This window comes from Notamacropus eugenii, chromosome 3, assembly GCF_028372415.1.
Source record: "Notamacropus eugenii isolate mMacEug1 chromosome 3, mMacEug1.pri_v2, whole genome shotgun sequence".
Classification (NCBI taxonomy): Eukaryota; Metazoa; Chordata; class Mammalia; order Diprotodontia; family Macropodidae; genus Notamacropus; species Notamacropus eugenii.
The window spans coordinates 176,979,032-176,994,447 of record NC_092874.1 but is presented as its reverse complement, the minus strand read 5'-3'; the positions used below and the strand labels follow the sequence as shown (position 1 = coordinate 176,994,447).

At 36.2% G+C, this 15,416-nt stretch overlaps 1 long non-coding RNA gene across 7 annotated transcripts in view; it reads right to left on the bottom strand.

The window, feature by feature from the left end:
• LOC140533549 (uncharacterized) overlaps window positions 1-15,416 on the bottom strand; it is a 41,217-nt gene that overhangs the window by 13,740 nt on the left and 12,061 nt on the right. For 5 of the 7 annotated variants that reach the window (XR_011976971.1, XR_011976973.1, XR_011976968.1 and 2 more), the window contains 2 exons: window positions 13,263-13,349; window positions 1,472-1,634 (listed from right to left, as the gene is read on the bottom strand). The exons of 1 other annotated variant lie outside the window; for it this stretch is intronic. This is a non-coding gene — a long non-coding RNA (uncharacterized lncRNA). The remainder of the gene's footprint in view (window positions 1-1,471; window positions 1,635-13,262; window positions 13,350-15,416) is intronic. One more of the 7 variants, XR_011976969.1, reaches the window with a different exon arrangement.

Here is a 15,416-nt window from a genome sequence, read left to right as displayed (position 1 = left end):
GTTGGGCGGTAACATGATCAGATCTGTATTTTAAAAAAAATCACTTTGTCATTTTAGGGAGGATCCATTGGAGATGGAGAGAAAATAGGGATGTATATATGGATCTGGGAATCATTTCATGCATAGAGATGATGATAAGTAAACTAAATGAGAAATAATAAAAAGAAAAAAGGGCTCAAGAAGGAGCCTTAGAGTACAGCCACAGTTATGAAGTGTGATATGGAAGGTGAACCAGAGAAGAAGACTAAGAAGGAGCAACCGTGTCAAATACTGTAGAGAGTTCAAGGGGATTGAGAAAAGGCCACCAGTCTTGGCAATGTAGAGAGCAAAAGTAATTAAATTTCATACAGAAATTTTTTTTACTTTTGTTTAAGACATCCTGAATAAATGGAACTAATAGTCAATCCATCAATTTTGTTGTTATTTAGTCATTCAGTCCTAGCCAGCTGTTCATGACCCCATTTGTATTTTTCTTGGTATCTTTGCCAAGTGGAGTGGCTTGTCATTTCCTTCTCCAGGTCATTTTTACAGATGAAAAAACAGGGTTAAGTGACTTGCCCAGGGTTACACAGTTAATAAGTATCTGAGGTTGGATTTGTACTCACGTCCCCCTGACTCCAAGCCCAGCACCCTATTCGCTGCGCCACCTAGCGCCTAGCCAATAGTATTATTGATAGGAATCTATCAATAGGCATATAGTAAACCCGCACTAAGTACTGGGAACTTTGCTATCTGTTGGTCATTAGGTTGGGCTAACAAATGAATTCATTCCTGAAAATAGCAAACAGTAAAATAAAAATAAATAACCATTAGTATGAGATCATTTAGGACCAAATCTAATCTTGCCTAAACAATAAACTACATATTGTTTGGAAGTTGCTTCTAAGCAAGGACGTGCTAGAGTCAGCTCAGGTGAGAACTGATGGTTAAATCTTCAGCACAAGCATTTACACCTTGGAAATGGGCAAATGCTACAAATCAGGGCTTTATTTAATGTTTTTTTAAAATTGTCTACAGTTAAGAAAATCCTGGGGAGAATACGAATAATGCAGCCTAAGTTTAAAAGTGTATCATGTCTGCTTTTCTTTTTCCTCGAGTCAGTTGTTAAACATTCACTAGCACACACCTGCTTTAAACCCTATAATTCTATGATCCTTAAAATGTATCCCATCACCAATGATGAGCTGTCTGAGTGAGGATTCTTTGGAGGCCTGGATTCTAATCATAATTATAATAGGGGATCATCTTTACATCTACCATTAACATAGCTAATTTTATCTCATCTGTACTCAATTCATTTTTTGCATGTATTTCTTTGCAATAGTTAGATCTCTTTCCCATCGTCCTGCTTCTCTGCATTATTAAGAGGAGTTATTCCAGGGCACCTCTCAAAACCTCGGCTCTAGTCCAATGTTGTTCACAATGTACTTGGTTCCCTTTTCCTCCCTCCCACCATTTGTAACTACAGTACCACGTTATGTGAAAATTGTCAGCATTCACTTTCATTTTCCTGGTGTCATCCTAGTTAGAGCAAAGAGCAGGTTTAGATCTTCATTCATTTGCAGTCCTCTGTGTTCATGCAGTGCCATATAATGCGAAGCCCCCGGCCACTCGAATCTCTTTCTGTGCAGACTCTTTGGACAACATTAAAATAGATTAGCAATAGTCAGAGTCACACATTGACCAGGGCAATGAAGGCCCACTTAATGTTTTTGGGTTCTTTTGCTCTGAAAGTGCTTTTCTCTTTGCTTTTTAAATCATGTCTTCGTATACGCCGTTCCCTGCACCAACCCCTGTAGCTTTCAGATCAAATAATGCTTTATCATGTGAAACACTATTGAATTATAGAACTTCTAAGGCTGTTTAGCACCCTCTGCCATACTTTGGCTGTGCCTGAGGTTACTGAGGCAGAATTTTCTTTTTTTTGTCACGTTTTATGCTACTTTTTCTTAAGAGCCTCATTCTTCTTCTAAAACATAAAAATGAGGAAAGGCACACTCTATCTTAACTCCACAGAGGCAAAAGGGGAAAAACAAAAATCCTTAAATAGTGTATAAAGCCAATTTAAAACAGAGCCACAGCCAGAGATTTGGCCAGACACAACCACAAGCCAGGGAAAGCAGGAAAAAATGCATCCTTAAATCAATTGTATACTTCATGATGTGACAATAAAAATAAGACATCAAAACTCCAATGAGTGGGAGGGGAAATTAGAACATCAGAGTTAACAGAGACCTCAATGGTACAATCCATGGGAATTGAGGCTCATTTTCTTTCTACTCTACCAGAAGATCATCTCTCCCTCATAGCACATGGAAGGGAAAGGGGTTCGGAAGGGTAAGGGAATAAGCATTTACATAATACATACTGCATACCAGGCAAGGTGCTAAAAGCTTTACAAACATAATTTTATTTGAACATTAGTACGGATGGTCCTTTGCTTTGCTGTGGGAAAGTATAACTGCTAGTGAAGGTGGGGAGGAAGGGAGAGAAGTTAGTCCATCTTGCAAAGAGAAGGAAAGAGGATGCCTTGGGACTTAGAGACTTTCTATGTGAGATAGAAAGAGAGAGGGATGGACAAGCTATTAGCCTCATAACTCCCCAGAAGCTAAACTTTCTTTTCAATGTTCCTTAGACTCTCTCTGAGCTCACAATCCTCTCAAGGTCTCTTGACTTTCTAGAAGCTATGGTAGGATTGGGGAACCTACAGCCTCGAGGCCACATGTGGCCCTCTAAGTCCTCAAGTGCAGCCCTTTAAACCAAATCCAAATTTCACAGAACAAATTTTAATAAAAGAATTTGTTCTGTAAGACTTGAATTCAGTCAAAAGTCCATACCTGAGGACCTAGGAAGGCCACATGTGGCCTCAAGGCCACAGGTTCCCTACCCCTGAGTTATGGGATCTCTGAAGAGATATGTGTGAATAGTTTAGTCACTTTTTCTTCATATAATTCCAGATTCTTTTCTAGAATGCTTGCATAAAGTCACAACTCCCAAGTATGTTTAATTTGTGCTTCTCATTATGAGTGATTTGGAGCTATCTTTCATGTGGCTGTAAATAAGTTTGCATTCTCCTTTCAAGAACTGTATCTGTAGTTGGGAAAAGTACTTGTTTTCACTTTCTTTCCATTTTTAGAATGATATGATCTGTTGTAGTTAGGTCAAGTATCCATTTGGAACTTTTTTAGTCAATCCTCAGTTGCTACTTTGGTATACAGTATAAAATGGGGATTTAAACTTTGTGTTTTTTGTCAAACCATTTTCTACTTTTTCTAGCAGTTAATGTTAAATGGGAAGTCTACTCCCAAATCATTCATGTTTTGTGGTTTATTGACAATTTGTCTACTGATTAAAATTGTTGCTAATTCTTGTTTATCAAGTCTATTCCACTGGACCATTTTTCTGGGTTTGTTTTATTTTTTTAACAGTTTTGCTGATTACTGCTTTGTTAAATTAGTTGAGGTCTGAATGTACTATCCTCTCCCTTCTTTTCTACTTTTTTCATTAATTCCCTGGAGATTCCAGACCAGGGTGGGGAACCTGTGGCCTCAAGGCCACACGTGGTCCTCTTGGTTCTCAAGTGCAACCCTTTGCATCCAAACTTGACAGAACAAATCCCCTAGACCTTTTGTGCCTCCAAACTAATTTAGCGATAATTTTATCTACATCAATAAAGCAACCCCTTGGTGGTTTGAGAGGCTAAATACCTAGGTTAATTTAGGTAATGTCATTATTTGTATTACATTGGAGTAGACTAACCACAATGAATGAAAATATCAGTTATTTATTTCTTTATTTCTATTGAGTATTTTATAATTTTATTTTTGTGTCTTGAAAGTGTCTTCATAGCTTCACTCTCATGTATCATATAATTAACTTGAATGAAATTTTTATTTCCATCATTTCTTATGCTTTTTATTGTTATTATGTAGAAATGCTGATCCTGCCACTTCCTGAAGCTACCACTTATTTCTACTAGTTTCTTTGCTGAGTCTCTGGGGTTTTCTAAGCACTATTACATCTCATTAATGCAGCTAATTTGATCTAATCTGTACTATTGATTATGCCTCCAACTTCTTTCTCTTAATGTAGCACTTCTAGAATTATGTCAAATAAGAGGAGAGAAAGGAAGAATTATTACACTTTCATTTATTGTGAATTTTCCACATTTATTTTCTATTGCAAATAACTACTAGCATTTGTTTATATACATATATATTTAAATTAAATTTTTATTTCCCTTTCGTGGTTAGGCTTTTTATAGCTTTTAGCATAAGTGATTATCTGAACTGTCAATGTCTTTTTTTTGAATTGGCTTTTATTTTTTAATATAATTGATTATATTGCTTTCCTAATGTTTTTTCTTGCATCCATGGTATAAATCCATATTGATTCATAGAGAATAGTTTTATAGTATTTTAATGTAGTCTTTTTTAAATAGAATTCTATTTAAAAATGTTTGAATCATTATTCATTAGTGAAAGCACTTTGTAGTTATCTTTCTCTGTTTTGTCCCTCTCAGATTAAGTTATTAGGACCATATTTGTTTCAGAAAAGGAGCTTGACAGATTGTTTTCTTTTTCAGTTTTTGAGGATGTGTGTAGCACAGATAATTAATTGCATTTTCAGGATTTGATAGAATCAACTTTTAGGAAAAGGATTTTTAAAAAATAGTCACCAAAGGGGCTACAAAGAATTTCACTGATATTCTATTTCACTGATATTCTGTTGTTTAAGATTTCTATTTGTTCTTTTTCTTTTTGTTGTTGGTTTTTTTTTTTTTTTTTTTTGGAAGGGGAAGGCAAGGCAATTGGGATTAATTGACCTGCCCAAGTTCACACAGCTAATAAGTGTGTCAAGTATCTGAGACCTGATTTGAACTCAAGTCCTCCCAACTACTTCAAGGTCAGTGCTCCACTCACTTTTTCATTTGAGTATTTTAAATTGTAAATTTGCGTAGCTAATCATTCATCTTCAAATTCTTGATTTCCCTCTGATACAATTATCTATGGGAAATTCTGATAATGCTTTTGATTTCTTCTATTCATCGTGAATTTACTTTGTTAATCTTTTCCTTCAAATTTGATTTTCTTCTTATAAAAATTAGAATGAGCTAAAAGTTTATTAATTTTTTAGTGGTTTTTTTTTTGAAGCTTAGTTTTCCTGATCATTTATAATCTTTTGCTTTACATTTTTTCTTTTGAGATTGATAACTTGTTAACTTTCTAGTTTTTAAATTGAATGTTTACCTCATTATTCTATTTTGCAAATATATGCTTTCAGAGGTACAATTTTTCCTGTCCATCCTGCTTTAGCTGCATCATAAAAATAGCAGAATGTTGACTGGTTTCTCTCTTTCACATAGGTTTTTCTTTGTTTCTATTATTTGTTCCTTGACCCTGTCATTATTTGGGATATCATTACTATCTTCATTTATATGTGTCTTTCATTTAGCTTCCCTGGGTTAAGTTAAATATTCATCATAAAATTTTTATTGTCATGATCTTTAGAATGTGCCTTAAATATTTCTTTCTCTTTAAGTATATGTATAATTAATTTCTCTACATCAGGGCTTGCTTTTGCAAATGCAAGCATTTTGCTGAAAAATATGTATATTTTAATGCTTCTATGAAGAAAATGTCATGGTTTTGAATCTAACTTCTTCAACAGACTGTTCAATTGTATGTTTTCCTTTTATCATTGAGTTAGATTTCTCCTACTTTTAGAGAAAATCATTAATTTCCAAAAATTATTGAGTTATGTCCAATGACTTTCTACAATTGCAGGTTATTTGGTGAATATATTTGATATTTTTGTTTTCTCATTGTCTATAATGTATTCAGATAAAATGTATTTTCCCTGTTTATGTGTTGACATTACAAATTCCTATTTTAACCTTGTCAGATAATATGATTGCAATTCCTGCTTTTTTTAATGCCTGACACATAGCAATTTTTTTTACCTTTCATTTTCATTCTTTATGTGTCTTTATTTTTTAAAAGTGTTTTGTATATGTAGCAAATTTGAGGGTTTTGCTTTCATATATGTGCTAACATGATTTATGTTTTATTTAGTTTTTAATTTATTCACATTAAAGTTATGATTGTTACTCTTCCCTATTACTGTCAAAAGCACACCCATCCTTCCAAACCTCCATGCTTGCAAAGTCATCCTCAATTTCTATTTCTCACCCCTCCCGATATCCAATCTGCTTTCAAAGTCTATTGATTTCATCTTTTGCAGAATCTTTCAAATATAGCCTTTTCCCTCCTCTGATAGTGTCACAACCCTGATCTAGGACTTCATCATCTCATGCCTGAACTAGTACAATAACCTGCCCTTCCCAAGTCCTTTCCACCCAAGTCCATCAGATTCAGCTGTCAAAGTGATTTTTCTAAAGCTCCAAGGAGGTTATATCACTCCCTAGTTGGTAAACTCCAGAGGTTCCTTATTGCCTCCTCCAAGATCAAATACAAAATCTTCTGTTTAGGATTCAAAGCCCTCTATCATCCAGTCTCTTCTCTCTACCTTCTTAACCCCCATATACTCTGCTGTCCAGTGACACTGGTCTTCTCACTGTTCTATGAAGAAGACAGACGAGACTAACCATTTATGAGAAGTCTTCTCAGCTCCTCTTAATTCTGTTCATGTACATCTTCCCAGGTTTCTCTAAGAGAACTGTTTCTTCTTCTTCTCTTACTTGATTTTCATAATCCTTGTTGAACTTTTTCATGGTCTGACACCACTTCATGTTTTTCTTGGAGGCTTTGGATGTAGGAGCTTTGACTTTGTTGTCTTCTTCTAGTTGTATGTTTTGATCTCCTTTGTCACCAAAGTAAGATTTTATGGTCTCAATTTTTTTTAATGATGGTCACTCATCTTCCCAGCCAAATATTTGACTTTCTAACTCTTTGTCAGGGTAGGACTCTGCTTCCAATGGGGGTGGCGGTGTTGGTCCATGCTTCAGGGGTTTTATATCTGCCACTTGATTCCCCACTGTCTGTGGGCCCAGAATTCTGGAAGCAGCTACAACCACTGCTGCTGCTGCTACCATTGGTGCTTCCTCCACACTGCCACCACCCAGCACTGGGGCTGGACCCTGGCCAGACTGCAGACTCCTCTTTCACTCAGTTCCCACAGAATTTTCCCACTGACCTTTTTTTGGTGTTTGTGGTTGAGAAGTCTGGAAACTGCCACAGTTTCCTATGATTCACTCCTCTGAAGTCTGCTCTGGCCAGTCTGTGCCTGTGCAGCCCAGGTCAGACTTCTCTCAGCTCCCTGCTCGGTGTAATATACCCTTCCTATTGACTTTCCAGATTATCATGGGATGGAGATTTGTTTCACTTTGTCATTTTGCGGGTTCTGTAGCTCTAGAATTTGTTTAGGATAATTTTTACAGGTGTTTGGAGGGATTTGGGGGAGAGCTCAAGCAAGTCCCTGCTTTTACTCTGCCATCTTTGTTCTACCTCTATAATTTTTTTAAAGAGAAAGAAAGGAAGGGTACTCTCCTAAAGGTGCCCACTTACCTATATAGAGTGCTCTTCTTTCTTTCCCACCTTGAACCCTATAAAAATGTTCTTTGATGGCTTCCCTTAATTTGCTCTTTTGGGAGATGCTCGTTATCCCACCTCCCTATCCCACTGGTTTCATTTTACTGTTCCTACCCTAATGTAGAATATAATCTTACATTATTGTGTAATGCAATCCATACCAAGAGACTAAAATAATCACTATCCCTTTGCTGTTCATAACCAGGTCAAGTAGCAGTCCATCTGTAGATTCCCTTGGTCTCTTTGGATCTCTGTTGCCCTAAAATCATCTTGGACCCTAACAGATGAGCTTTCATTTTACCTTGCCCAGATCCAGGTCTCCATCTCACTCCTAGATTATCAGCAAATCCTCACATGCTCTTGCTTTCTAGCCCCATTCTATATATTCTCTTCCCCCTAATAGAATGTAACTCCTTTAAGGGAAGGGGCAGTCTTATGTGCCTGTATTTGTATTGCTAGTGCTTAGCACAGTACCTGACATGGTGCTTGACTCTGAAAAACAAGCCTACATATGGTTGTTCATGCTGGTTGCATTTTACAGGGTGAGCTAGAGTTGAAGGAAGCTTTAAGTAATTCAGCTTTCAGATGTTCTATCATTAAATGTTTTCTGTCTTTTTATCTTTCACCTTGAATTACTCTATGTTTGGCATAGATTTATTTTTATTTTTTTTGAAATTTAAATTTTGGGGAAGTTATGCTAAAAACAAATAGTCTAACTTTTGGACAATCATATGTGCCAGATCATTGCCATGCTTCAGCTGCCTTCTTATCTCAGAACATTCTTCTCTCTCTGTGCCTCTCTTCTGCCTTTGGTGAGTTCTTCCCAGAACCCTCTTTTTAAGAACTATTCAAACTGATATTCCTCTATAGCTAAAGGCTTTTCTCCTGGATATCTGCAAAATATGTTACATGATATTGAAATCCTAAAATTTATAGAGATTTTCTCCAGTTACAATCTGCGAATGCAAAATCAATTATTGCTTTTTTTGTCTATATTCAAACATTTGGTGCAGCTTTCTCATATTAGGTCTTGCCATATGTTATTCAGTTTTATTTAATTTATTAAGGTTTTCTGGGAAACCTATGCTCCTTAAGTTAAATGTCTTCAAAGTCACTGACTTTACTTGTAGAAAAGTTCTGTGTTCTTTCAAAGTTATTGTCCTTTGCTTCTGTTGTCCAAATTCTCTCCCACATGTATTTTTGAATTCCAATTTGGCATTCCTCTTTTTGGAGCCTCTTCTCCCTTGGAGAAATTTTCCATTCCAAGTTTTAATTTGTCTCATTTTGCCATTTGTCTCACTTATTTCTTCTTCAAATACTTTGATTTGGCTATTTATCTTCTTTCTTCTTTGAGTATCTGGGTCTCACCCTAAAATCTTCTTTGAAAAGTTTTATTTTTCCTTTGGAAGAGACTGGAAATTCTTGATGCTAGTCAATGCTCTCTAGGACATCCACAAAATTCTCTTTTCAGCTGGGTTTTAGAAATTAATTTCATTTTAAAAGAATAATAATTATTCATCATGTATTAACTTTTTAAATTTTTACTCATTTCTTTCTGTTTCTTTGAGTCTCAGTATTGGCTGATATGATAATAATATTCATCATCGTCATCATCACCATCATCATCATCATCCTCGTCATAGCTAGCCTTTATGTAACAATTTAATGTTTGTAAAGCATTTGGCATGTATTGTCTCAAATATCCTCACAACAAGTCTATGAGGAAAGTATTACTAAAATTTCATTTTGCCCAAGATGTAGACTGATACCTAGCCTTTTTCTTTTGGACTTTTTGTCTTTTAGCCTTTTCTTAATTCCACCAGCCTCTCACTTCATCATTTATCTCATCATCATTCTGGCATGTACCTTCTATTCTAACTAGAACCCCAGGGCTAACCATCCTCAGCATCTGAGTTAGATGGGAGGGGGAAGGTAGAGAAACCCAGCTGGATATTTGGCTACATGAAACAGAGAGGGCTGATCACAGGTTTTTAGTCTCCTTTTTTATAAACAGAGAGGCGCTTTCCCTTGTGGTAAGCTTAGTACTGCTATAGCTCTCCCTAATTCCCAGTTGCACTCCTTTTATGAGTTTGGGCAGGATCAGTGTTTTCTGCTTCTTATGGGGGGGGGGGCAGTTCCTAAATAAAAAATTGCTGTAGAGGAACCTGGTAAAGTTTAACCCCACTTGGACCCTGAAAAACAAGCCTATAACTTTGTTCATGCTAGCTACATTTTACAGGGTAGGCTAGAGTCGGATAGGACAGGAGGAAGTTTTAAGTAATTCAACTTTCAGATGTTCTATCATGAAATATTTTCTCATCTTTTTATCTTTCATCTTTAATTATTGTACACTTGGCACAAATTTCCTTTTTTGAAATTTAAAGTTTGAGGAAGTTATGCTAAAAACAAATAGACCAACTTTTGGACAATCATATGATCCTTCCATTGTGCACTATGAATCTCTCACACTTAAGCAAAGTCCCAGTTGTGCTTCTTGCTAGTTATAGCTCTGGTGCAATGAGATATGTAAGTAAGAGAAGTCCAAATACATTCCTAAAGTATTTCCATTTTTATTGCACATATATAGGACTTATAAGTCTTTTTATCCACATTTTATGACAAGACTCAGAGCCTATCTAAGTGGCAGGTGAATATTTTTCAGCCTGATCCTTCCTTCTGAGTCATAGTACAACAAAATATTTTCTGAAGCCATAGGGCAGAAAACTCTTTCTCATTCCACTTGAAATCTTTCTTGATCCTCCATTCTGCTGGTGTCTTCTTTTTCCTCCTTTCCCTGATTGCCTTGGATCTATTTGGCACATAGTTATTATGTACAAGCTATTTCCCCTAGATACATTATAAGCTCTTTAAGGGAAGGAACTTTATCACTTGTGTATTCATGCACTAAACTCATAGTAGGCACTTAAATGCCTGTTGATTGGTGAATTTTCTGCTTGCCTTCTATCTGAGAATTCATCCTGCAAAGCTGTGTAAAAGCCACCAACCACAGTCTTCAAGATTCACTAGATAATAGTGATTAAAAGACCTGATTCAAGTGGATCAATGCTTTATTTCTGTTTGATATCATATTCATAGACCCTTAAACATTCTAAAGGATGTTAGGCATCATGTGGCTCTTTAATCTTATTTTACAGATGAAGAGTTTGAGACTGAAAAAAATGAAGCAACTTGCTCAAAATTACAAAGCTTTACAGCATCCTTAGAACCTAGGTTTTTCATTACCAAACTACTGTTTATAGTTATAGTATCATATATATATATATATATATATATGATACTATATATCATTATAGTATAATGTGTCTCCCAATACAGATATGGGCACTGAGGTCCTGGCAACAGTCAGATTCAATTCAATTAAACAGATATTCACTAAGGATCAAATGAGATAATATTTGTAAAAAAAAAAAAAAAAGTGCTTAGCACATAGTAAGTACCATATAAATGTTTATTCTATTCCTTTTCCCCATCTATTTTGTGCCAAGAGCTGTACTAAGCAGTGAAGATATGAAGATAAAACTAAAAAAGGAGTGCCTGCCTTCAAGGAACATACATTCTATGAGAGTATTCAATGTTTTTTTTCTGTTTAATAAGCAAAAGCTAATTTGGGAAGGGAAAGATCAATGACAATTAGGTTGATTTCCAAAAGGCTTCTTATAAGTAGACATATCTGAGCTGAGACTTGAAGGGCAATAAGAACTAGAAATAGAAAAATTCTCAGATAAGATTTTTTAAGCAATAAGAGATAGAGATAAAAATACTCCAAAGGGAGTATATTCCAGACTATGCCCAAAGACCTATAAAAATGTACATACCCTTTGACCTAGCAATACAACTTCTAGGGCTGTATCCCAAAGAGATCATAAAAATGGGAAAAGGACCCACATGTACAAAAATATTTATAGCAGCTCTTTCTGTGGTGGCCCCAAACTGGAAATTGAGGGGATGCCCATCAATTGGGGAATTTCTAAACAAGTTGTGGTATATGAATGTAATGGAATATTATTGTGCTATGAGAAATGATGAGCAGACAGATTTCAGAAACCTGAAAAGACTTACAAGAACTGATGCTGAGTGAAGTAAGCAGAACCAGGAAAACATTATACCCAGTATAGATAGAGTAAGTAAGAGCCACAGCATGTGAAGACTATATCTGATAAACTTAGCCCTTCACAGCAATGCAAGGACCTAAAATGTTTCCCACAGATTCATGATGCAAAATGCCATCCACATCCAAAGAAAGAACTGTGGAGTCAGACCACAGAATGAAGCAGACTATTTTCTCTTTTGTAATGCTTTGTTTTATTTGTTTTTTTCTCATGGTTTCTCCCATTCATTTTAATTCTTCTATGCAACATAACTAATGTGAAAATGTGTTTAATAAAAATGTAAGTGTAGAACCCATAGAAGACTGCATGCTGTCTTGGGGAGGAAGGGGGAGAAAATTTAAAATTTATGGAAGTAATTGTTGAAAACAAATTATTTATTAAAAAGGAGTATATTCCAGGCATGGGAACATCCTTTCTCACACCTCAGAGGATAAAAATGGAAAGTCAGTTTCAACGAATAGTAAGTAGTCTTGCTAAGCTGGAACATAGAACTAACACACAAATGGAATCATGTGAACTAGGTCTAGTAAAATAAGCTAGAGTCAGACTTTGCAAAATTTTAAACACCAAAGGAGGAGCTTGCATATATCTTCGATACATAGGGAATCACTGAAGATTCTCGGGCAGAGAAATGACATGATCAGATCTGTGACTAAAGACAATGATTTTGACAGATGCTTGGAATATGAATTGGAGATGGGAGAAGCTGGAAGCAGGGAGCGCATTTATGGGGCTATTGCAATAGCCCATAAATAAAGGGATGAGAGTCTGAGCTAGGAAGGTGGCTGGGTAAGTGGAGAGTAAGGCATTGATGAGAGGGATATTGTGAAAGCAGAATCAACAAGATGTGGGAACTCATAATTTATTCCTTGGAGTAACTCAGGTTGTCCTTGTGAAGTCACAGCTCTCATCACAACTCCTGAGGACTTCAACAAACAAAATTAAGGGGAAAGCATTTATTAAGTGAAGAGTACTGTGCTAAGTCCCAGGAATACAAATAGAGAAGCAAGACGATGCCTACTCTCAAGGAGAGAGATAACATACATGAAAATTTTCAGTTGTATATCAGTTGGAATGTCTTGTTGGTCCTTGCAGTGCAGAGGCAAAGTAGATTGATATGCATCTTTTTTTAAAAGTATTTATTTAATTTTTTAATTTATGGAGTAAAACACACATTTCCATGACATAATATAATTTTTAAAAAAGATGATGGCACATGTTATAGAGTAAGTATTGCAAGGTGTTTATGAACAATTTGCTATTCCATTTAAATATGTAATAGTTACCATGTAAATTTCTTTTTTTCCTTTTATTTCCATCCCCTCCATCGTAGAGGTGGTTACCATTAGTCACAAATATATATATGCAAAATCATCCTGTACATACTTCTATTTATCAGTCCTCTCTCTGGATATGTCCTTTAATTTGGGTATTTATAATAATCAAAATGACTTATTCACTCAAAGCTGTTCCTAAAATAATATTGCTGTTACTATGTATAATATTCCCTTGTTTCTGCTCATTTCACTGTTCATTATTTGGGGCAAGTCTATCCATGTTTTTCTAAGATCATCAAGCTCACCATTTCTTGTAGCACAGTGGTATTCCATCACAAATAGGCGGCTGGGAAGGATAGGAACCAATGCCTTTTCCACCTTGGGATGGAGGCCTAGAAGAAAAACTCCCAATTCAGAGATGTGTGTTAAACCCTGCCTTCCTATTATTAAAAGTAAATTCCAGTTTTGTAAAATTCACTAGCTGGAGAGAAAGGGAGAGAGGAAGAAATGAGAACCCACATTACAAAGCTGTCCTTTTATGAAGTATGGAGTAGCACGAAATCTAATGGAGTCAAAGGGTCTGGATTTAAATGTCAACTCTGCTGCTTCCTTCCTGTGTAAGCTTGGGTAAGCTAAATAACCTCCAAGGGCTTTACCTTGGAAATAAGGGAGAGGAAGGGACTGAATAATCACTAAGATTCTATTGGGCTCTAAATGATGTGATTCTATGTTCCAGATTAACTGGTCCTCATTTTGTCAGAATTTCTCTTGTGGTTCACAGACCTCCTTGCCCTTTATTAACCATTCCAACTCAACTTCCCACATGTGTTTCTTTCCTTTCAATTACTTATTGTATGCTAGATATCAAATCATTGACGGATCTTCCTCATGCCCTAGACCAAGTTCAAGTCAAATTCCTTTTGGGGAATTGGGAATGAGATTCACTAACTCTCAGTGTTCTGGAAACCTGCTTAAATGTAATGAGCTTTCCAAAATAATTAGCAGTGGCCCACAGATTTCCACCTTGGTTTTTGTAATATGTTAGACAAAATCCCATCTGGAACCCCTTTCTTACCCTAACCCCTCCCATTTTTAACATTGTTCTAATTTGCTTAATATTTCTGCCTTAGTGATCATAATTCATTCAAGAGAATGAACACACATACCAAGTCCCAGGTAACCACTGTTTGGGAACTCTGCGGCTCCTTTCAAATCCATTTTTTTTCCCATTATTCACTTGATAGAGTGCTGTAGCTTTTCCCTTGCCACTGGAATTCAGTAATTCCATTGTCTTCTTAAGGGATATGGTTGAAATTCCTGTAATATCTTTGGGGAGAATTAGCCCAACTAAAGGACAAAGGATTATGTTGAAAATTCTAATTAGGGGAGTGGGCTGAGGAAGTGAGCTAGGGAATTAGGGAAGGGGCTGGAGCATTAGAGATCTAGTTCAATGAGGAAGCAGACATGTCATGATGGAAAGAATGCTGTATGTACTCAAAGTTACCTGGGCTTAAAACCTGGCTTTGATGTTTATTAGCTGTGTGACTAGGGGCAAGTCGCTGAACCTTTCTGAGTCTCATTTCTCATCTGTAAATCAATCAACTAGCATTTATTAATAATACAATGATAATAACCTAGCATTATTAAGCACCAGCTATGTGCTAGACACTGTTTTAAGTAATATAAAGAAAGGCAAAAATCAGTGCCTACTGTCAAAAAGTTCACAATCTAAAGAGACAGACAACATACAAACAACTGTACAAACAAGATATATATGGGATAAATTGGAGTTAATCCAGTAGGGAAGGCAGTAAGATTAAGGACTGGGAAAGACTTCTGGTAGAAAATGAAACTTTAGCTCAGACTTGAAGGAAGCCAGAGAAGCAGGCAGAAGGAGGCAGAGATGAGGACAGAAAGCATTCTAAGCAAAGAGTGCAGCACACGAAAACATATTTGGAGTTAGGAAACAGAGTATCATGTCTGAGAAATTACAAAGAGGCCAGTGTCACCGTATTGCAGGATATGTGGAGGTTAGTAGGGTACACAAAATAAGGATAGTTGCACTATGTCCCTCACAGGGTTGTTCCGGTGTGGGGGATTGCTTTGCTAATCTTAAAGGGCTATGTAGGAATTATTAGAACTGGACAGAGCCTTAAGGAATTATCCCTTCAAATCAAGTCATTTTATAGACTAAGGAAACTAAAGCTCTAACAGAATGACTCTCCCAAGGTCACATAGGTAGAAAGTAGCATAGGCAGAAATTAAACCTATGACTTCTGACCCTAAGTCTGGCTCTCATTCAGTGCTCCATACATGCCTCTATACCTACCTACCCCTAACAATTGTTAAACGGTAAAATGTGACTAGAATGGATGAATGGAGTAGATTGTCCTATCCCCAACTCATACATGTAGAATTTAAGTGATTCATGTGCTAGACATGTGATGCAAAATTAATAA